The sequence below is a fragment of the Marmota monax genome, unplaced genomic scaffold, assembly GCF_021218885.2.
Source record: "Marmota monax isolate L192 unplaced genomic scaffold, Marmota_monax_Labrador192_F-V1.1 WCK01_AAM20220418_F8-fsc00063, whole genome shotgun sequence".
Classification (NCBI taxonomy): Eukaryota; Metazoa; Chordata; class Mammalia; order Rodentia; family Sciuridae; genus Marmota; species Marmota monax.
In genome coordinates, this window is record NW_026693726.1 from 1,277,467 (window position 1) to 1,301,900 (window position 24,434).

At 36.7% G+C, this 24,434-nt stretch overlaps 1 pseudogene; it reads left to right on the forward strand.

Annotated features, from left to right (window-relative positions):
- Positions 1–9,117: 9,117 nt before the first annotated feature.
- On the forward strand, positions 9,118–11,096 carry LOC124103869 (heat shock cognate 71 kDa protein-like; annotated as a pseudogene).
- Positions 11,097–24,434: the final 13,338 nt, after the last annotated feature.

Consider the following 24,434-nt stretch of genomic DNA (forward strand, 5'->3'; position numbering starts at 1 on the left):
AAACATTTATTCTTGTATTATCTATTGCTTTTTTCATTTTTATCTGGTATTGTCCTGGTGAATTTGCAGCATCACTTTGAGTAGACTCTTTTACCATTTTACCTTTGTTCCAACCTACTATGGTTTGGGTAAGTGTCACTTAAAGGTCCATGTGCTAAAGGCTTTGCCCCCAGTCCAGGGTGCTATTGGGAAATGATACAAATTTAAAGGCGTGGGGTCTGATGGGAGGTCTTCTGGTTACTGGAGGCCTGCACTTGAATGGGAAAGGGGGACACTGGTTCCTTCCTCCTCTCTGTTTTGCTTCACAGCTATGAAGTGAGCAGTTTTGCTGTGCCCCCGGCCAGGGACCTAAAATCAATGGCAAATCATAAACTGGAGTCTGCTAAAACTGTGAGTCAAAATAAATGGTTTCTTTTATTAAGTTGATTATAGGAATGGAAAGTTGACTACTAGAATCTAATGTCTGTTTCCTATCAAATACTGAAGGTAGAGTTTCTAGGTTATTTTTAGGAATGAGAGACTGAATATGGTGAATATGGTCTTGATATTTGTTGTGATTTTAGATAAAAAAGTATTTGCTGTTATATCTATCAAGTCTATCTCATAAAGTCGGAAGGCAGTTTGATGCTTAAATTAGAAAACAATTGTTTGAAAGAATATTGTACTTCCTTATTTCTCCCCTTTAACAATTAGTAATCTTTCTCAGAACAAAAATCTTCGACTAAGCTATTTACATCATTCTCTCACTATGTAAAGCTCACTCTGGCTTGTAATTATTTGTTTTAATCATTTTACTTTTCTTTTTATTGTCTTTATTCTCCTCATTACAAATATTTTCTTACAAGTACTTTCAACAATCATATGATCACTTCATTTTACCTTCCAGTATTTTCAATTCAGAATACCTAGACAGAAAAAAACATAGTTGTATTATAAATTATTCCCTTTTATTTCTCCTTGCTATTTGAATGATGATACCATATTAATTTTAATCATTAAGCACTCAAGTTAAAATTAAGTGGTATGGGATATTAATCAACAACAAAAATGATTAAAAATAAATCAGTTTACACAAACACATCTAGAAGAGGTAAACAACTTTGTTAATTTCTCACCAAATACTTTCTTCATTTTATGTGTAGTTATATCTCTGGAAAATTCAGTGTATATTAGAATCACACAAAAAAATTCTTGTTTTATCAAAAGAATGTATCAACATCACATGATTTCACCCATGTGAAAGTCTAGTAAGACATTTGAAAGATGTACGACATAACCTAAAAAATTCTTTACTGAGAAAAATGGTCCCACAAATTGAGATAGGGAACTGCTACATTTTATTGGCTTTCTTTTCTTCTTTTAAAATTAATTTTATTTCCATTATGTTTAAATTCCTATTTTAATATGGATTATCATGGCAGCATAAGTTACATAAAGTCTGTGTTACTAATTTTAAAACGAACAAAGAATTATGATAATGTTAACAAAAAATTGAAATGAAATTCCTCAGCTTTTAGTTTGGTTTTATAGAAGAAATCTATAATAGCTAATTAAATTATTTTACTTTTTATATCTATGTTTTATATATATCATATAATTGACTGAAATTGAACATATATATAAAGTACTAGAGATGGGTAAATTTGGCCTCTATTTATACATCTTTTAATATGTTTTTGTAAGGTTTTAGGTTCAAAAACATGGTATAAGTATTTGCTACAGGGCCTAAATTATAGAAAGATAAATCAATAGCCTTTAATCATTACTGAGGATAGTCTTTCGGGATACTTATTTTTATACATTGAATGAATATGCAATTATTCGCTGGAGAGATCATGGTGCTTTTTTTTTTCTTGTCTAAAGCTAGAATCATTTGATCAAGAAAATAAATAAAGTAGATCTATATTTAACTCATAGGAATAAAATAAATATACCCTAGTCCATTCAGATATATGTGCCTGAATAAATTAATAAGTGGTAGATAGCAGACTAATCTCACAGACAGAGGAATTCCAAATAATTTATGTAGATACTTTGTCTTCAAGGAGTGGCACATGACTCTCCATTCCTCAGCTGTGACTTGTATATACTGACTGCCTTCCATAGAGTATAGTATAAAAATATAAAAGAATAATTTTACAGTATAGAAACCTGATAAATCCTGCCTCAACCAGATGATAAAAGTCAATACCAATGATAATATATCATGTTGAGGGTAAATAATACTGTGACAAATATTAAATAAGAACACTCTACCAAATATTGGACCATTATTCTTCAAATATGACAGAGTCATCAAAACTAAAGTCTGAGAAACTGTCACAGCCTACATAGTCTGGAATCTAGGAAGACTGAGTTTAAATGTAACAGTATCCCAGATGGGTCCTGAAACAGAAAAAGAAATTAGGTAAAAACTCAGGGAATCTAAATTCAGGACACATATTTGTTAGTAATAATGTATTAGCATTTATTTTGTTATTGTTGTTGTTGTTGAGAGTACCAGGGATTGAACTCAGGGGCACTTGACCACTGAGCCACACCCCTAGCCCTATTTTGTATTTTATTTAGAGACAGGGTATCGCTGAGTTGCTTACTGCCTTGCTTTTGCTGAGGTTGGCTTTGAACTCACCATCCTCCTGGCTCAGCCTCGAGAGCTGCTGGGATTACAGGCGTGCACCACTGCACCCAACTCTGTTATTTGTTATTAATTGTAGCAAAGCACCATAATGATATAAGATGTTCGGTCCTAATAAGAATAAGTTACACTCCATGTATATATAATATGTCAAAATATACTCTACTGTCATGTATATCTTCATAATTTTTTGTAACTCTAAAATTGCTTGAAATAAAATAATTACTTTAAAAAGTCTTAAATCACATACATTTTAAAATAACATAACCAGGGCTTCTTGGGGGAAATGACATATCAAAGATTGAGTAGGATGAATGTAAGATGATATTGGAGCACTTGTTTTGCCAGAAAGTAAGAATGCCTTAAAAAGAAAAAAGGAAGGAAGGAAGGGAGGAAGGAAGGTAGGAAGGAAGGAAGGAAGGAAGGGAGGGAGGGAGGGAGGGAGGGAGGGAGGGAGGAAGGAAGGAAGGAAGGAAGGGAGGGAGGGAGGGAGGAACCTCCGAAACAACCCAAACAACACAAAATAGAGATAGAAGAACACAGGAGCCCAACTGAAAGAGCTCTCAGTAGCCAAAACTAGGATAATATGAGCAGCAAAATAGATAATCATGTCATTAGAACTAAGAATTGGACCTCAAGAATAAAATAAATGCCCACAATTCCACAAGATTATAAACACATTATTGAAAAAATAAACAAATGATATGAGAAGGGAGGTTCCAAAAAAATTCAAATGATACCTTTAGATAATTCCCAATTCCAGGCAGAGGAACTTAACTCTCCTCTGTTTAAGTGTGAGCTGGAATTAGCAATTTACTTCCAAAAAAATTAGAGTACGCCAAGTTAACAGCCCTGAAACCTGGCAAACATCATGTTAACTTGTGATCCAGATTAATATCACCAAGGACAAGCCATGTAGTGACCACGTGCACACCTATTCATTGATATGATGTGATCACAGGGACTCTTCACTTCTGGGCATTTTCCCCCAAACTCATAATACCAATTCATCATGACAAAGTATCAAACAAAGACAAATATGGAGACATTCTACAAAATGACTAACAAGTACTCTTCAAACTTCTTAGAATCATAAAAACAAGAAAAGACCATCACAGATTAGAGCGACACAGAAGATTTGGTGAATAAATGCAATGAGACATTCTGGGCAAGATTTGAGAAATGACATTAGAGAAAAATTGGTGAAATCCAAATAAAGTGTGTAGTTTAATAGTATGTGACACATCAATAGACTTAAAGATAAGAACCATATGATCATCTCGATAGACGCAGAAAAAGCATTCGACAAAGTACAGCATCCCTTTATGTTCAAAACATTAGAAAAACTAGGAATAACAGGAACTTACCTCAACATTGTAAAAGCTATCTATGCTAAGCCTCAGGCTAGCATCATGCTGAATGGAGAAAAATTGAAGACATTCCCTCTAAAATCTGGAACAAGACAGGGATGCCCTCTCTCACCACTTCTATTCAATATAGTTCTTGAAACACTGGCCAGAGCAATTAGACAGATGAAAGAAATTAAAGGCATCAAAATAGGAAAAGAAGAACTTAAATTATCACTATTTGCGGAAGACATGATTCTATACCTAGAAGACCCAAAAAGGTCTACAAAAAAACTACTAGAACTAATAAATGAATTCAGCAAAGTGGCAGGATATAAAATCAACACGCATAAATCAAAGGCATTTCTGTATATCAGTGACAAAACTTCTGAAACGGAAATGAGGAAAAACACTCCATTCACAATATCCTCAAAAAAATAAAATACTTGGGAATCAACCTAACAAAAGAGGTGAAAGATTTATACAATGAAAACTACAGAACCCTAAAGAGAGAAATAGAAGAAGATCTTAGAAGATGGAAAAATATACCCTGTTCATTGATAGGCAGAACTAACATCATCAAAATGGCAATATTACCAAAAGTTCTCTATAGGTTTAATGCAATGCCAATCAAAATCCCAAAGGCATTTCTTGTAGAAATAGATAAAGCAATCATGGAATTCATTTGGAAAAATAAAAGACCCAGAATAGCAAAAGCAATTCTAAGCAGGAAGAGTGAAACAGGCAGTATAGTGACACCAGACTTCAAACTATACTACAGAGCATTAGTAACAAAAACAACATGGTACTGGTACCAAAACAGGTGGGTGGACCAATGGTACAGAATAGAGGACACAGAGACTAATCCACAAAGTTACAACTATCTTATATTTGATAAAGGGGCTAAAAGCATGCAATGGAGGAAGGATAGCATCTTCAACAAATGGTGCTGGGAAAACTGGAAATCCATATGCAACAAAATGAAACTGAATCCCTTTCTCTCGCCATGCACAAAAGTGAATTCAAAATGGATCAAGGAGCTTGATATCAAATCAGAGACATGCCGTCTGATAGAAGAAAAAGTTGGCTACGATCTACATACTGTGGGGTCGGGCTCCAAATTCCTCAATAGGACACCCATAGCACAAAAGTTAATAACTAGAATCAACAAATGGGACTTACTCAAACTAAAAAGTTTTTTCTCAGCAAAAGAAACAATAAGAGAGGTAAATAGAGAGCCTACATCCTGGGAACAAATCTTTACTCCTCACACTTCAGATAGAGCCCTAATATCCAGAGTATACAAAGAACTCCAAAAATTAGACAATAAGATAACAAACAACCCAATCAACAAATGGGCCAAGGACCTGAACAGACACTTCTCAGAGGAGGACATACAATCAATCAACAAGTACATGAAAAAATGCTCACCATCTCTAGCAATCAGAGAAATGCAAATCAAAACCACCCTAAGATACCATCTCACTCCAGTAAGATTGGCAGCCATTCTGAAGTAAAACAACAACAAGTGCTGGTGAGGATGTGGGGAAAAGGGTACTCTTGTACATTGCTGGTGGGACTGCAAATTGGTGTGGCTAATTTGGAAAGCAGTATGGAGATTCCTGGGAAAGCTGGGAATGGAACCACCATTTGACCCAGCTATTGCCCTTCTCGGACTATTCCCTGAAGACATTAAAAGAGAGTACTACAGGGATACTGCCACATCGATGTTCATAGCAGCACAATTCACAATAGCTAGACTGTGGAAACAACCCAGATGCCCTTCAATAGATGAATGCATAAAAAATGTGGCATTTATACACCATGGAGTATTACGCAGCACTAAAAAATGATAAAATCATGGAATTTGCAGGGAAATGGATGGCACTAGAGCAGATTATGCTAAGTGAAGCTAGCCAGTCCCTAAAAACAAATGCCAAATGTCTTCTTTGATATAATGAGAGCAACTAAGAACAGAGCAGGGAGGAAGAGCAGGAGGAAAAGATTAACATTTAACAGAGACATGAGGTGGGAGGGAAATGGAGAGAAAAGGGAAATTGCATGGAAATGGAAGGAGACCCTCATTGTTATACAAAATTACATATAAGAAGCTGTGAGGGGAATAGGAAAAAAAACAAGGAGAGAAATGAATTACAGTAGATGGGATAGAGAGAGAACATGGGAGGGGAGGGGAGGGGGGATAGTAGAAGATAGGAAAGGCAGCAGAATACAACAGTTACTAATAGGGCATTATGTAAAATGTGTATGTGTAACCGATGTGATTCTGCAATCTGTTTTTGGGGTAAAAATGGGAGTTCATAACCCACTTGAATCTAATGTATGAAATATGATATGTCAAGAGCTTTGTAATGTTTTGAACAACCAATAAAAAATAATATGTGACAATGATAATTTCTTAATTTTGATGAGTATATTGTGGTTAAGTAGGGTGACAATATTAGGGGACACTGAGTGCAGGATGTGTGAGAATTCTGTACTATTTCTGCAGTTTTTCTGGAAATCTAAAACGATTTCATAATTGTTTATTTACTATAATAATGAAAATTCGTGGGACTATTTATATTTTTGAATTGAAACATGAGGAAAACAACAAAAAGAGAGGAGCCATGGCTCGTTTTGAGTCTCAAAGCTATCTATTGACAGAAAAGAAAATGCCCTCAATGAGAACTGCTCTTGAGGTATCATCAAAATCTTTGAAAAGGAGGTAGATATTAAAATTATGATTGTCCAAACACGTACAGTTTTGTTACTACTGTGTGGAATTAAGTGTTAAAAAGTTTTCATAGAACAAGATAAATTTTTAGCTGTTGGTATAGATCCTAGATTATTTTAGCCAGTTAACTCTGAGGAGACAGTTGTCAAATGTAACTTCATCTGAACAGAAGCTTTGCAGGATTTATTCTGATTCTTTAGAAGGGGAGAAATGAAAGAAAAATTTTTTTGAAGTACAGATGATTTTTAGAATGTTCTATATATCTTTAACCTCAAGAAAACTGTCACATAAATGTTATTTTAACATTCAATTGAATCAATGAATCCTGCTTTGTAGAGGCACTTATCAATCAATAAATACTGTCAAAGAATCAAGACAATTTCCTTTTTACTCATGATTAGTATAAATACAATTTGCAGTATCTTTTGGCCGCCCCATAAACACCCAAGCGTTCAAGAGTTGTCTCATAATTGCTTTTCAAAGCACAATATTTCCAAAGCCTATTTGTTGTCCTTTCCTAAATTATTCACCACGTCTAGAAGATTTGTCATGTGACAGGAACACTTAGAGAAAACAGAAGATGCTGTTTTTGAAAAACAGAATTAGATTCAAGAACTTGCATGTGGCCACTGAAGTAATGCTTTTCATTTTTGACAGAGAATGTAGGAAATTGATTGTAAATAAAAAATGTGTTGAATTTTTATTTTATTCTATTTTACTTTTTTCAGAAAGATAGGGACACAAGTGCTATCTTGCTACTAAAATTGGACATTAGCTTGCATATATGTGTGACATAGTCTCTCTCTCTCTCTCTCAAGAAAAAGGGATCAAGAAAACTTTGATCTTGTCCTATTGGAGAATAGTTTCACGTCCTTAATGACAGCGAGGGAGCCTGTCTGGCCTTTGCTTCAACTTATGGAAGAAAAATCAGTATTGGTTCACTCTCTTCTGTCAATAAAAAGCACACCTTGCCACTTCTAGGCTGAGGGATAATAATGAGAACAATTGGAACAGAGCCATATGGTAAGTCAAATACTATCTTTTCACCACCGGGATTCTAATCAGAATCATTAAATACTTTTGATGTATTGCAAAGGTATGCCTTTGCCAAGAAAATTTGAGACAACAAGTTTCTTTGTGCTACAAATATTACACTTTCTTACATAAAATTGTTACCATCTGCTTACCACCCAGGTGCTAAATGATGAAGTATTGTGAATGAAAAGCTTGTATTACTAAAAGCTTTGAAGACTTATGCTTCATTCTTCACATTGGTATTTCTAATCATTTGATTTTCCAAGCTATGTTTAAATAAGGTTTTGTTTTTCCAAACTATATAAAGGGATAACTAGCTTCAAGATTTAGGGGTTTTTTCCACCTTAGGCCATTTGAGTATTTCCAACTTTTTATACTAACATATATTTTATTAGGATGAAGATATTAAAAAGCTATACTTAATATTATATTATAAATGAACATCCATAGACAATGTTTAATAATTGGAAATATTTTTAAGAAAATAGATTGCTTAGCAAATCCTAGGTTTGGTACAGAATTAAAGAGCTCAGCTGAACTATCATAGAATCTATATATTCTACAAAGAACCATGTTTGGTTATTTTTTAATATAATTTAAAATTTATCAAACTGGAACAACTTTCTTCTTCAATTTTCAAACAGCCAATGGAAACACATTGAAGAGAGTATAAGCAATAATAATTTTGTCCCCCATTCATTGGTTTCTTCAAAAAAAATTGAGCATCTCCTCAGCTGACAAGCACTGGGCTTTAAGATTTGCTATTGCTATGTTGACACCAATTCTCTAATATTTGTGGGACATGTAATCTAGTTGTTTTCTGCTTAAACAATCATTAGGAAATTTTTCAAGTTCTTTTCATTATTGAGAAACAAGAAAAAGACAGTAGAAGTCAGATTGTTAGGAAAAATGTCCAAATAAATATGATTTATAATTATCTCCTTTGGGGAAAATAAGTCTCTGTTTTTAATAATTTTGTTTATATCACTAAGAACCAGCAATGAAATGGTTTTGATTTCTGGTCAAAAATTCTGAATTTAAAGAGAAAGCAAGAAAGCAATAGAATTTATGAATAAATATACTAATCACAAAATAGATAGTTTTCAGAGGAATCATGAATGTCCCAAACTGACAAAAGAAGTAGAATATTTAAATCATCAAGTGTCCTTGGGAAAAAAATGGATTATACAAAGCAAATATAACTCTAAGAAAATATTATAGAAATACCTTTAAATATATAGTAAAGGAAGAACACCAAGGAAAAGTGAAATTTTAAAAACAATAGGTCAGATCATTGAGTATGGGGGCAGCTTTTGAGATTTGTGTGTTTTTTTTGAAATTATAGTCTAGCCTATGGATATGGAACCATGTCTAAGGGACCTGCAGTCGGCATTGATCTTGGCACCACCTATGTTTGCGTGGGTGTCTTCCAGCATGGAAAAGTGGAGATAATGACCAACAATCGGGGAACCCAGCTATCCCAAGCTATGTCACCTTCACTGACAAAGAATGATTGATCAGTGATGCTGCAAAGAATCAGGTTGCAATGTGCCCCACCAACACAGTTTTTGATGCCAAATGTCTGATAAGACAGAGATTTGATGATGCTGTTGTCCACTGGTAGTGGATGATGCAGGCAGGCCCAAAGTCCAAGTAGAATACAAGGGTGAGACAAAAAGTTTCTATCTAAAGGAGGTATCTTTTATGGTTGGGACAAAGATGAGGGAAATTGAAGAGGCCTACCTTTACCACTGGCCTACTGTTACCATTGCTGTGGTCACAGTGCCAGCTTACTTCAGTGTCTCTCAGCATCAGTCAACCAAAGATGCTGGAACGATTGCTGGTCTCAATGTATTTAGGACAATTAGCCAACTGCCATTGTTATTGCTTATGATTTAGACAAAAAGGTTGGAGCTGAAAGAAATGTGCTAATTTTTATTTAGGAGGTGGCATTTTTGATGTGTCAATCTTCACTATTGAGGTCAAATCCACAGCTGGAGACACCCACTTAGGTGGAGAAGATTTTGATAACCGTGTGGTCAATGTTTATCTCTGAGTTCAAGCAAAAGCATAAGAAGGACATCCCATCCATGAAAACAAAAGAGCTGTCCAACGTCTCCATACTGCATGTGAAAGAGCTAAGCATACCCACTCTTCCAGCAAACAGGCTAGTACTGAGATTGATTCTCTTTATGAAGGAATCAACTTCTATACCTCCATTACCTGTGCTTGATTTGAAGAGTTGAAGCCTGTTCCGTGGCACCCTTGATCCTGTAGAAAAATCTCTTTGAAATGCCAAGTTAGACAAGTTACATATCCATGATATTGTACTGGTGGGTGGTCCTACTCATATCCCCCAGATTCAGAAGCTTTTGTAGAACGTCAATGGAAAAGAACAGAATAAGAGCATCAACCCTGATGATGCTGTCGCTTATGGTGCAGCTGTCCAGACAGCCATTTTATCTGAACATAAGCCTAAAAATGTTCAAGATTTGCTGCTCTTGGATGTCACTCCTCTTTCCCTTGGTATTGAAACTTCTGGTGGAGTCGTGATTGTCCTTATTAAGTGCAATACCACCATTCCTACTGAGGAGGCACAGAGCTTCACCAACTACGCTGATAACCAGCCTGGTGTGCTCATTCAGATATATAAAGGTGAGCATGCCATAACCAAGGATAACAACCTGCTTGGCAAGTTTGAACTCACAGGCACATCTCCTGCACCCCTTGGTGTTCCTCAGATTCAAGTCACTTTTGATACTGATGACAATGGCATCCTCGATATCTCTGCCATAGATAAGAGTACAGGAAAAAAGAACAAGATTACCATCACTAATGACAGAGATTGTTCAGGCAAGGAGGACATTGAGAACCTGGCTTAGGAAGCTTAAAAGTACAAAGCTGAAGACAAAAAGTAGAGGGACAATATGTCATCCAAGAATTCTCTGGAGTCTTATGCATTCAACATGGAAGTGACTGTTGAAGATGAGAAACTTCAAGGCAAGATAACTGTTGAAGACAAATACAAGATTTTAACAAATGTAATGAAATCATTGACTGGCTGTATAAGAATCAGACTGCAGAGAAGGAAGAATTAAACATCAGCAGAAAGAGCTGGAGAAGGTCTGCAACCCCACCATCACCAAGCTGTTCCAGAGTGCAGGAGGCATGCCAGGAGGAAAGCTTGGAGGGTCACCTCTCTGGTGGTGGTACTTCCTCTGGGCCCACTATTGAAGAGGTTGATAATGTCAGTCCAAGTACAGATTTTGCATTATTCTACACAGTAAAATATGGAAGGGCCCAAATTTGTAGCAAATTACTGGGCATTCTCAATACTTGCATATAGAATGGGTACACAGGTAAAGGAAATAACATTGTACTTTATAAGCACTGTATTGCAAATGGAAAATGCAATGTCTTAAATAAAACTATTTAAAATTGGCAAAAAAATCCTCAATAGGTCAAAGTATATGACAATTTGAGACTTCAATTTCAAAATGAAATATGGCAAATTGAATTTAGCAATACATTAAAATAATTGTTCAGAATGGTCAGGGAATTTTTATTCTAATATCCCAGAATGATTGAACATTAGGCAATATTTGCATATAATTAATCATAAAATAAAATGCTTGAAAGAAATTAAATGGTAATATTGATTTTTTTCATTTTTTAAATTTTAATTTGTTATATATGACAGCAGAATGCATTAATTCATATTATATATAGAGAGCAGAATTTTTTATATCTCTGGTTGAACACAAAGTAGAGTCACATCATTCATGTCTTCATTCATATACTTAGGGTAATGATGTCCTTCTCATTCCACCGTATTTCCTATCCCCATGCCCCCTCCATTCTCCTCCCTCCCCTTTTCCCCATTTGGAGTTCATCTAATCCTTCCATGCCCCATCCCACCACATTATGAATCAGCATCCTTAAATCAGAGAAGACATCTGGCATTTGATTTTTTAGGATTGACTAACTTCACTTAGCATTATATTCTCCAACTCCATTCATTTACCTGCAAATACCATGATTTTATTCTCTTTTAATGCTGAATAATATTCCATTGTGTATATATATCACATTTTTTTTATCCATTCATCTACTGAAGAACATCTAGGTTGGTTCCACAGTTTAGCTATTGTGCTGCTCTAAACATTGATGTGGCTGTGTCCCTGTAATATGCTGTTTTTAAGTTCTTTGGGTGTAGACTGAGAAGTGGGATAGCTAGGTCAAATGGTGGTTCCATAACCAGTTTTCCAAAGATTCTCCATACTGCTTTCCTTATTGGCTTCACCAATTTGCAGTTCTACCAGCAATGTATGAGTGTGCCTTTTCCCCCACATCCTCTTTTAAATACATCTTCAGATTGATTTTAGAAATTTACTAATTCAGTAAGAATTAAAGGATGGTTTAGAACATCCTGTTTCAAACAAACTGCTAAGTTTATGTTTACAGGGTTTGACGTAGTGTCATTGCCACTAAAATAAGTGTGATAATCAGGATGTGATGATTGCTATAACAAGCAGTCCTCCAAGTTTGTGACTCACCCAATAAAATTTGTTCATACACCATTTCCCTATGAGAGTTCTCATCCCGGTAGTTTGGGTCAGCAGCTCTTCACTAAGTGCAGAGTCAGCAGTCAGACAGTTGGTTTTTTGGTCTGAAATCCAGTGAGGAATTGGAACATTTGGTCTTAAGCCCCAGTTAGGAAGAAAGAAAGAGTAAGCGAGATCACTTGGGAAGATTTTAAGGAACAGGCTTTGAAATGATATATATATATCATTTTTACTATATCCCTTCTAATCCTTTGAGCAAAGAAGGGTGGAAAATAGCATCTAGTTGTATTCCAAGAAGGAGAAGAAAACTGCGGTCTGGTAAATGCATAGAAGTTTCTTCCTTGAGAAAATCCAGCCAAGACTTCCTCCTTCTGTTACTAGTTTGAATAATCATTCCAGGAATGCTACCTAAAACAATCATCTGATACAGGAACAAACAGTAAAAATATTGATAAAAGTAGGAAAAATAATAATTATTTACTGATTACCCCCATATAAAAAAATAAAAGTTTTAGAAATAGTAGCAATTTGGTAAGTATACCAGTTGCAAAATGATTATACAAAATACAATAGTTTTCTTATACAACAACAATAATATCAGTTAAATAGCATAAGGAAAACATTTAGAGATACACATAAAAAGAACTATGTGAATCCTACAGGAATAAGCCATTAAAATTATAGAACTACATAGGGAAAACCTTGTATCATTGGAGAAATATGCTCCTATACAGAAGTATTCAATGGAGTAAATAGATCTATTCTCCCACCCTCCAAAAAAATAAAACTATAAATTTAATGCAGCTTCTAGGAAAATCTCATGATAATTTTGTTTAAATTTCATAAAATAGTTCTAGAATTTATGTGAAATAATAAATAGTGTTTTGAGAAAAGCAAGGCTAAGTTTGTCATATCAAGCAGTATTTATTCTAAAGCTATAGTATTCAAAACAGTGTATTAGGGATGCCAAAGAGCAGAAGAAAAATATTTTTAAAAACACTAACACTAAAGTAATGATAAAGTGCCAGAATGATGCCACTCGTAGTTATATGATGAAAAATGCAGGATAAATCAGGGAAAAACTCAGGCAGAGAATATAGCTCAGTGGTAAAGCACTTGCCTAGCATGCATGAAGCCCTGGGTTTGATCCCCCCTCTCTGTCACACACACACACACACACACACACACAAAGAAATTGAAAAAAATTTCTGTTTTTCAATAAATATTTTTCATTTGTAGAAAATACTTTAGGAAGGTCAATTCACAATTTTAAATAACATGTCAGAATATATTGCATATTAATAGATGAATTAAAGATGCCATAAAGGCAGTAAGAGTAGCATTCAATATTATGTACTGGGGAAGTTATTTTTAAGGACAATGCCAAAGGTAGAATCCATCCACACAATTCTGTTTTTTTTTTTTTTAATTTTTTATTGTGGGTTGTTCAAAACATTACAAATTTCTTGACATATCATATTCCACACTTTGATTCAAGTGGGTTATGAACTCCCACCTTCACCCCATACACAGATTGCAGAATCACATCAGTTACACATCCATTGATTTACATATTGCCATACTAGTGTCTGTTGTGCTCCGCTGCCTTTCCCATCCTCCACCCTCCCCCTTCCCTACCTCTCCCCTCCCCTCCCCTCCTCTCTCTCTACCCCCTCCACTGTATAACCCTGAGGGTCTCCTTCCATTACCCTGCAATTTCCCTTCTCTCTCCCTTTCCCTCCCACCTCTCATCCCTGTTAAATGTTAATCTTCTTCTCCTGCTCTTCGTCCCTACTCTGTTCTTAGTTACTTTCCTTATATCAAAGAAGACATTTGGCATTTGTTTTTTAGGGACTGGCTAGCTTCACTTAGCATAATCTGCTCTAATGCCGTACATTTCCCTGTGAATTCTATGATTTTGTCATTTTTTAATGCAGAGTAATACTCCATTGTGTATAAATGCCACATTTTTTTTTATCCATTCATCCATTGAAGGGCATCTAGGTTGGTTACACAGTCTTGCTATTGTGAACTGTGCTGCTATGAACATCCATGTAGCAGTGTCCCTGTAGCATGCTCTTTTTAGGTCTTTAGGGAATAGACCAAGAAGGGGAATAGCTGGGTCAAATGGTGGCTCCATTCCCAGCTTTCCAAGAAATCTCCATACTGCTTTCCAAATTGGCTGCACCCATCTGCAGTCCCACCAGCAATGTACAAGTGTACCCTTTTCCCCACATCCTCGCCAGCACTTGTTGTTGTTTGACTTCCTAATGGCTGCCAATCTTACTGGAGTGAGATGGTATCTTAGGGTGGTTTTGATTTGCATTTCTCTGACAGCTAGAGATGGTGAGCATTTTTTCATGTACTTGTTGATTGACTGTATGTCCTCCTCTGAGAAGTGTCTGTTCAGGTCCTTGGTCCATTTGTTGATTGGGTTGTTTGTTCTCTTATTGTCTAATTTTTTGAGTTCTTTGTATACTCTGGATATTAGGGCTCTATCTGAAGTGTGAGGAGTAAAGATTTGTTCCCAGGATGTAGGCTCCCTATTTACCTCTCTTATTGTTTCTTTTGCTGAGAAAAAACTTTTTAGTTTGAGTAAGTCCCATTTGTTGATTCTAGTTATTAACTTTTGTGCTATGGGTGTCCTATTGAGGAATTTGGAGCCCGACCCCACCGACTGTAGATCGTAGCCAACTTTTTCTTCTATCAGATGGCGCGTCTCTGATTTGATATCAAGCTCCTTGATCCATTTTGAATTCACTTTTGTGCATGGCAAGAGAAAGGGATTCAGTTTCATTTTGTTGCATATGGATTTCCAGTTTTCCCAGCACCATTTGTTGAAGATGCTATCCTTCCTCCATTGCATGCTTTTAGCCCCTTTATCAAATATAAGATAGTTGTAGTTTTGTGGATTGGTTTCTGTGTCCTCTATTCTGTACCATTGGTCCACCCGCCTGTTTTGGTACCAGTACCATGCTGTTTTTGTTACTATTGCTCTGTAGTATAGTTTGAAGTCTGGTATCACTATACCGCCTGATACACACTTCTTGCTTAGCATTGTTTTTGCTATTCTGGGTCTTTTATTTTTCCATATGAATTTCATGATTGCTTTATCCATTTCTACAAGAAATGCCGTTGGGATTTTGATTGGCATTGCATTAAACCTATAGAGAACTTTTGGTAATATCGCCATTTTGATGATGTTAGTTCTGCCTATCCATGAACAGGGTATATTTTTCCATCTTCTAAGATCTTCTTCTATTTCTCTCCTTAGGGTTCTGTAGTTTTCATTGTATAAGTCTTTCACCTCTTTTGTTAGGTTGATTCCCAAGTATTTTATTTTTTTTGAAGATATTGTGAATGGAGTGGTTGTCCTCATTTCCATTTCAGAGGATTTGTCGCTGATATACAGGAATGCCTTTGATTTATGCGTGTTGATTTTAAATCCTGCCACTTTGCTGAATTCATTTATTAGCTCTAATAGTTTCTTTGTAGAGCCTTTTGGGTCTGCTAGGTATAGAATCATATCATCTGCAAATAGTGATAATTTAAGTTCTTCTTTTCCTATTTTTATGCCTTTCATGTCTTTTGTCTGTCTAATTGCTCTGGCCAGTGTTTCGAGAACTATGTTGAAGAGAAGTGGAGAGAGAGGGCATCCCTGTCTTGTTCCAGATTTTAGAGGGAATGCCTTCAGTTTTTCTCCATTCAGAATGATGCTAGCCTGAGGCTTAGCATAGATTGCTTTTACAATATTGAGGTATGTTCCTGTTATCCCTAGTTTTTCTAGAGTTTTGAACATAAAGGGATGTTGTACTTTGTCGAATGCTTTTTCCACATCTATCGAGATGATCATATGGTTCTTATTTTTAAGTCTATTGATGTGGTGAATAACATTTATTGATTTCCGTATATTGAACCAGCCTTGCATCCCAGGGATGAATCCTACTTGATCATGGTGTACAATTTTTTTGATATGTTTTTGTATCCGATTCGCCAGAATTTTATTGAGGATTTTTGCATCTAGGTTCATTAGAGATATTGGTCTGTAGTTTTACGGCCATACCACCCTGAACGCCCCCGATCTCGTCTGATCTCGGAAGCTAAGCAGGGTCGGGCCTGGTTAGTACTTGGATGGGAGACAATTCTGTGTTTTAAAATTCTGCAAATATTCACTGACAGCCAAATATATACTGGGCACGAGTGCTCAGTATTGCCCTATTTTCCATGTTCTGAACATCTAAACTATTATACAAATATTGAATGTAACTGAATACTAACATGAAGGATAATTATAGGAAAATACAAGTCATGATGTGTAAAGGTGAACTTTTTCAATCCAAAATTCTTCATCACAAAAAGCTCTGCCAAAACAGTAAATATATTAAGAAAATAACAGGTATTTGATCATCACTGAGGCAAAATACCTGAAAAAATCAACTTAATAAAAGAAAAGCCTTATTTTCTCTCACAGTTCTAGAGTTTCAGCCTGTGGTTGGTTGGTTCCATTGGTTTTGGGCCTTGGATGAAGCAGAACATCATGATAGGGAATATGTGGTGGAGCAATGCTACTCACCTCATGATGCTGGTAAGCAAAGAAAGAGTCAGAAGGGGCTAGGGTCCCAATATTTCCTCTGAGGGCACCCAAATGACCTGACTTCCTTATAGGAGGCCCCACCTCTTAAAGAGGAGCAAGCATTCAACACATGGGCCTTTGGAAAACATTTCCAAACCAAAACATGTAGATACAAATTGACCGTTTTATTTCTGGAAGGAAAGGATGGCTAAAAATAAAGCAAATTATATTATTACCTACTTTATGGAACTTCAAATTTGCATAGTCAAATGATGATATCACCAAGGGAGTTTTATGTACATAGTATCCTTTTAAAATGACTCAATCAGTCATGTATGCAGTCTTTCATTTATTCAGCAAATCCTTTTTGAGTATTTCCTAGGCTATACTAAGGCATTGATGCATGAGGAGTAACATCAAGCAAAGACCAAGTTTAGCAAAATTATCACACAGCAAGCAGAGGGAAGAGCTCTTAAAAATGCTAAGTGGCTAGAGGACCACACCACACATTGTAAAACTTAAAACAGTGACAGAGAAGGCCTGGAATAAGGCAGGAAAGCTATGGAGCTTCTCAGTCACTTGACAGATTTCAAACTAAGAAGAATGATTTTATGACATTTGCCAATAAATGGATGGAACTGAAGACAATCCAAAAATCAACTCAAGATAGATTAAAGACCTAGGAATTAGATAAGAAACAGTGAAATAATTGGAATAAGACACAGAGAAACACTCCAACATATTGGCATAGGCATCAACTTTCTTAATAAGATTGCTAAAACTCAAGAAATAAAATCAAGAATCAATAAATGGAATGGCATCAAAGTAAAAAGCTTCTGTGCAGCAAAGGAAGCAGTTAAGAGTGTGAAGAGAGAGCCCACAGAATGGGAGAAAATCTTTGCCAGCTACTCTTCCAATGGGAGATTAATATCCAGAATATATAGAATTCAAAAATCTTTACACCAAAAATAATAATAACCCATTCAATAAATGGTCAAAAGACCTGAATATACATTTCTCAAAAGAAGAAATACAAGAGGCAAAAAGTATGAAAAATTGTTTGATATCCTTAGCAGTTAGGGAGATGCAGATCAAAAAACTGGTAAATTTAGAACTTGTTCATTAAACGCTCTATTCTGACAAATAGATTTAGAGTTATGGGATTGACAAATGGACTTATTTTCCAAATACATTGACCTTCATTTCTAAAATCAAAGAGGCAACTTTCCAGCTATCTCTACCTTGATTTACAAATTCTTGCTTAGGAATTATCTTGTCCATTCAACTCATGTAGGTGTTTTTCAGAGTTCTTCCAATTTCTCACATCTGCCAGCCGCTTTCCCTCACATGAATAGGCCACAGCTGCTCTATTCATCAGCTGATGTTGCTCAAGTTATTGAAAGACATGACCTTAGTTTGCCTGGGGAGGCTTATTAGCAGTGAACATGTGCTTTTGCTTCTGATTTTAAATTACTCTGTTCAAGTGGGAAGGAAAATAGCACTGCTTCACCATGCAATTAAATGGATTTATTAAAATAGGAAGATTTCCTTTCTTCCTTTATTTTGGAAAAAAAGTTACACAAATTTTTACAAAGTTCCTTTGTTGGTGAGGGCCAACACCGTTCCTTTTCTTCATTTTCAGAAATTCCACATTACAGAGTTTTTAATTTATGATTTTTTGTTATTGATACACTTATATGTACATAAAAACATAGTAGATGGTGTATTTTCATCATACGGAAATTTTCATAAATGGTATACTGCACTGCATGTATCTTTAGTAATCAGCTTTTATTCACATATTATATGCTTGACGTCTCTTCATGCCAATACCTCCATGCTGATATATATTCAATATTGGAATTTTTCAAAATAAGAATTTTTCTAGGATTTGAACAGATTTACTCTCCAACCAGATATAGGAGTTTCCAGAAATCTGTATTGTCCTTCTGCTTATCCATTCTGGAAGATGTATACTGGTTTGCATTGTTGTTATAATTTGCATTTTCCTTTCTTCTATTTATTTATTTTTAATTTTTGCACTTAAAATTGAGATAAAATTCACATAACACAAGATTAATCACTTTAATATTTTATGTGTGATTCTGTATGCTGTATTATATTCACTTGGTTATGCAAGCATCACCATTATTTAATTCAGGAAAGTTTTCATGTCCCAAAAAGAAATCCATAATTGTTATCGGTCTCTCTTAGTTAACCCCTCCCCCATCTCCTGGTAATCACTAATATTCATATAAATAGAATTTGCTTACTATTTTAGTCAGCTGTGACCTACTTGACAGAAACAATTTTCGAGGAGAGGAAGCTTATTTGGTGCTCATTGTTTCAGAGGTGTCAGTCCACAGATGGTCAACTCCTTTGCTCTGGGCCCAAGTTGAGGTAGAACATCATGGCAGCAAGGTATGGAGTAGGGAAGCATCTCAGGACATGGCAATCAGGAAGCAGAGAGAGCCGTGCTCTCTAGGAACAAAACATCAACCTCCAAGGCACACCCCAGATATCTCACCTCCGTCTGACACCACCCACCTGCCTACAGTTACTGCCCAGTTAATCCATACCAATGGATGGATGCACTGATTGGGTTAAGGTGCTCATAACCCAACAATTTTACCTCCACACTTTCTTGCACTGTCTCCCACATGAACTTATGGGGGACATCTCATACTTACACCATAACACTTACTTTAGACATTATATATAAATGAAATCATACAATTCTTTAGGATCTGATCCTTTAACTGAACATAAGATTTTCAAGTTTCATCTGTGTTGTACTGTGTCATCAGTACTTCAGTTTTTCTACTTCCTGAATAATATTCCATTATATGTGTACACAACATTTTATTTATTTATTCAGCAGTTAAAGGATATTTCCACTTTTGGGGTATTATGAACAATGTTACAATGAGTATTTGCATACAAGTTTTGGTGTAGATATGATTTCAACATCATATGAAATGAAATATGTTATGATAATTGTATGTAAGATAATTAAATATATGAAATATGTTGATATAAAATACATGTTTTCAATAATAGGAGTGGAATTTCTTGGTAACATGCTAAATCTGTGTGTAACTTTTCAGGAACTGCCAAAGTGTTTTCTACAGCAGCTGCACCACTATACTTAAAACCAGCAACGTTATAGATAATCATTTCTCCACATCTTCACCAACACTTATTATTTTTCATTTTTAAATTAGAGCTATTCTAGCTGCTATGAACAGGCATCCACTGTAGTTTGCATCTGCAATTTTTTTGTTGACAAATGATGATGAGTATCTGTTCATGTCCTTATGGGCTGCTGTGGTCTGGATGCATCTCTCAGAATTCCAGTGTTTTAAATTTAGCCACCAAAGTCATAAGTTAATGGTATGTGGAAGGCAATTAGGATTAAATGAGGTCATATAGATGGTGCACCCATGATTACCTTAGCAGCTTTATGAGACGAGACTTGAGTTAGCTCACTGGCTGTTTTGCCATGTGATGCTTTGTGCTGCCTTGGGACTTTGCAGAGTCCCCACCATGAGATGGCCCTAACTAGATAGATGTGGCCCTTCAAATGTGGACCTCCACAATAGGTAGCTAAATAAACCTTTTTTTATATATATAAACTACTTGTATGTAGCATTCAGTTATAAAAACAGAAAATGGACCAAGACATTGGTCATTTGTATATCTTACCTGGAAACATATCTACTCAGTACTTTAGCTCTTTTTAAATTGGGGTTTCTGTTTTTTTCTTCTGGAGCAGTAAATATTCTTTACGTATGCTGAATACTAGCAATCAGATATGTGATTTGCAAATATAGCCTTCTTTTATTCTGTAGGTAGATTTTACTTTATTTTTACTTCTTTATATGTGTTTTGGTGCATAAAGTTCATTTAATTCAAATAAAGTTCACTTTTTTCCTTTGGTTACTGGTGTTCTTAATGCAATGTCTAATAAATTATTGGTTAATACAAAGTCATGAAAATTTACATATATGTTTAATTATTAAAGTAGCTGTATCTTTCAGGGTTCTCCAGAGAAATAGGCTCTAAAATATGGATAGTTAGATTGATAGAGAAGTTAGAAATAAATGCCTACTTAGAGAGTCATTTGATATTAAACAAAGATTCCAATGAGAAAAGAAAGTCTGTTAACAAATGGTACTTACTAATTGGACATGTGCTTTTTTTTCTCTGTGTAAAATTCTTAAAAATTATATATAAATAATTTATGTAGGAAAAAGGCAGATTCCTTTAGGTTGAATATAAGAGATTGCCTGGGAAGGAGATAAATTCCCTATTATTCTTAGAATGTATTATAATTTCAAAAAATGTTCAGTAAGTAAATAAAGAGGAAGTTTTTATTGTCTGCCTTCTGACAGAGACTTCAGGTTATTGTTATATGACTCCTGTCAAATTGTTTGAAGACTGTTATTAAAGTGGTAGCTCATGTGGAAAAGTATATTTATTTTTCAAAAAATAGTTTCTCAAGATTTTAGTCCTAGTTCTCACATTTGTAGTTCTCATTCACATCTTCTACCAAAAATCTTAAGCATCAACATTGACAAGTTTGCCTACATTTTTTTTCTTTTTGTGGAACTGGACTGACTAAATACAGAGCCTTGTGCATGCCAGGCAAACATTCTACACTGAGCTAAATTTCTAGGACTTTTTATTTTTATGTGGAGACAAGGTCTTTCTATGGAGCCTGGACTGGACTTGTGATCCTCCTGCCTCAGCCTCCAAAGTAGATGGGATTATAAGTGTGCACCATTGCATTTGATCCTGCCTACTTATACTGAAATATTCTATAAGACATACCATAAATATATAAAATACCATCCTTATCTGGTATTTTCATAACTATACCCTTTTAGTCTTAGTCCCTCATGGTGAATGAACATTAACTATCATAGATAGCAAAACTGGATATCTTTATATATATACAGATATTTAGTCATTCCACTAGAATTAGTATTATGTGATGATACAGGGAAATCTCATTTTACTTATAAGGTCACAGGATTCATTAGAGGGGAGGAAAGGGAAGAAGAGAAGTACTTTAGATTAGACAAAGGGGAATGGAGGCAAGGGAGGGAAGATGGGAATAAAAAAGACAGTAGAGGGAAGATGGCCGCTGCGTACGGGGGTTGCTGAAGTGCTGAGCGTGGTGCTCAAAGCAGCGGCTTTAATAGAGATTTCGCACAGTCTGTTAGAGCTCCTTTTACGGTTAATCTGTAGCGGACCACTTTGCCAAGGAGCAGGAAGAACAAAGAAATCGAAAAAAAGACGCTTGGCTGCGCAGAGCCGCAGGCGCTTTGCTCCCATCTGCTTCCTCTTTCGCTTTGCTCCGGGCGGAGAAGCTGAGTGTGTAATCAGCAGTGGATTGTAAGTACCCGAGGCAAAGAAAGCTCAGTGCGCCCCGCCTTTTTTTTTTTTTTCTTTTCTTTTTTTTTTTTTGAATATTTTTTATACAGGGAGAGTTTGTGGATTGGGATTGCTGGCGGGGCTGTGGTTTCTGTGCCGAAAATCCACTCCGCGGGAGCCGCCATTTGCTTTCTGCTTGCTGTCTTGATGGCTCTGTATACACTGTCCGGCAGCCGCACCTAGAGGTTGGAGCTGGGCTGCGTGCCGAGCCCTGTCCTCCGAAGGCTGGACTGCAGCCTCGAGCGTCTCGGTGGCCTGTTCGCCGCTGCACCTTCGGGCAGAGCCTGCTCTGGGGTCGTTCTGCACCCCCCTGCCAGGGGACCCGTGCTCTGGAGGAGGGGGATGGAGAGCAGCGGCGGCAGCCGCTTGGGCCCCTGGGGCCGGGCACCGGGCTGAAGAGCTGCAGAGGCCAGGGCGGCTCTGCTACGGTCGCAGACAAGTGCGGCGCTTGTGAGCGCAGCCCAGAGACGGAGGCGACGGCTGCAGGGTTTCATTTCTAGAAATCTGGACTGGAAACAGAAGCAGCAGTTTGTATAATCCCAAGAACTTGCTTATACCAGGAAGCTGTAAGGGCAACATGAATATCACTGAGGATATCTAACATGGTGGCAGGCACAGAGAGATCAAGTCTCTGACATCTTCAACTGCGCGGGCATAGGGAGCCATAAACTGTCTAAATGCTGTTTGCTCAGGATCACTAGGCAATGCTGAGCTGACGTGGATCTGGGGTGTACAGGCTGGGCCCCTCAGAACACACACACAGAGCCTGAATCGGAGGCAATTAAGCTCCGGTTCGCCTGCTTCGTGTGACTCAGCACTAACGATCCCGCTGAAATAATTGGCCGGCCCTTAGGAACTTACAGAGGTAAAAGCCAACCGAGCCTTCATAGGCAGTGGCCACAGGACTGAAACGGGGATTGGGAGAGACAGTCAGGACCCACCCGTTGCATTGGTCATCCGGCAAAGGGAACAAACGGTCACCATTTGCAAGGGATACCACCATGGCAGAGAAATGGTGTCACGGGTGGAGGAGATAACTGCATTGAAACCAGCGCAACAGGTGTGTAATCCCCTAGTCATCTCTCTCCACACAGCAGGGAAAACTTAAGGGCCACTCCCAGCTCTCCTGTGAACGCAATAACCAGACCGAGGGAATCAGGAGTGGCGCGGGACTCGCGGTGCGGAACTCCCGGCTACTGCTCCCACCAGTGCTGACAACTGAGGTCTCTTGCACCAGCTACCGGGGGCGTGGCTACAGGAGGGCAAGCAAATTCGCTGGGGGATCTCAGCCCCAAGCTCTACAAACTTAGGGTCTGAGGGAGGCAAACAGGGAGAGTGAGCCCAGGTGTTCATGAAAACAGGGCTCCCAGGAGCAGCAGACCTGGCGTGTAGCCAGTATTGTGGTGAGCGCCACAGGTGAGCACGGCCTGGCTTGAGGAAACACAAGACAAGGCCCTAGACACTCAGGATTGGAGACCCGCCCAGTCTAGGAGAAAGAGCTGCTGCACAGTGAATGGTTCCCACCTATTGAGAGGAGAAGCTTGGCCCAGTGGGCACAGCTCCACCTACTGGAAGAGAAGTTAATAGAACTCTAGGACTGCATTTATTATTATTATTATTATTATCATTTTTTTCTTTTTTTTCTTCTTTTTCTTTCATTTTCAATTTTTATTTGTTGTTGTTCTTTAACTTTTTTTCAATGTTTCTATTTTTTTTAATTTTTTTTATTTTATTATTATTATTTTTTTTTAAATTTTAATTTTCATTTTTTATTATCGCTATTATTTTTGTTAAAATTTTTTTTTCGTCTTTTCTTTCTTTCTTTATTATCTAATCTTTGTTATTCTTGTTTCTTTTGTCTTTTCATTTCTTTTCAATTTTCTTATTCCCCCTTCCTTGAATTCTACCTGCCTACTCTCATTCTCTTTAGTGACTTCTTCCCTTCCCTTCTAATATCTTTCCTCTCAAGCATCAAATAAATCTATAAGAGTAAACAGTAACTCAGCAGTCAAACAGAACAAGAAGTAACATGAGCAGCATAAAAAAGCAAGGAAGAAAAGGAGTACAAACAATGAAGGACAGCCTAAATATTCAGGAGGACCTAGAG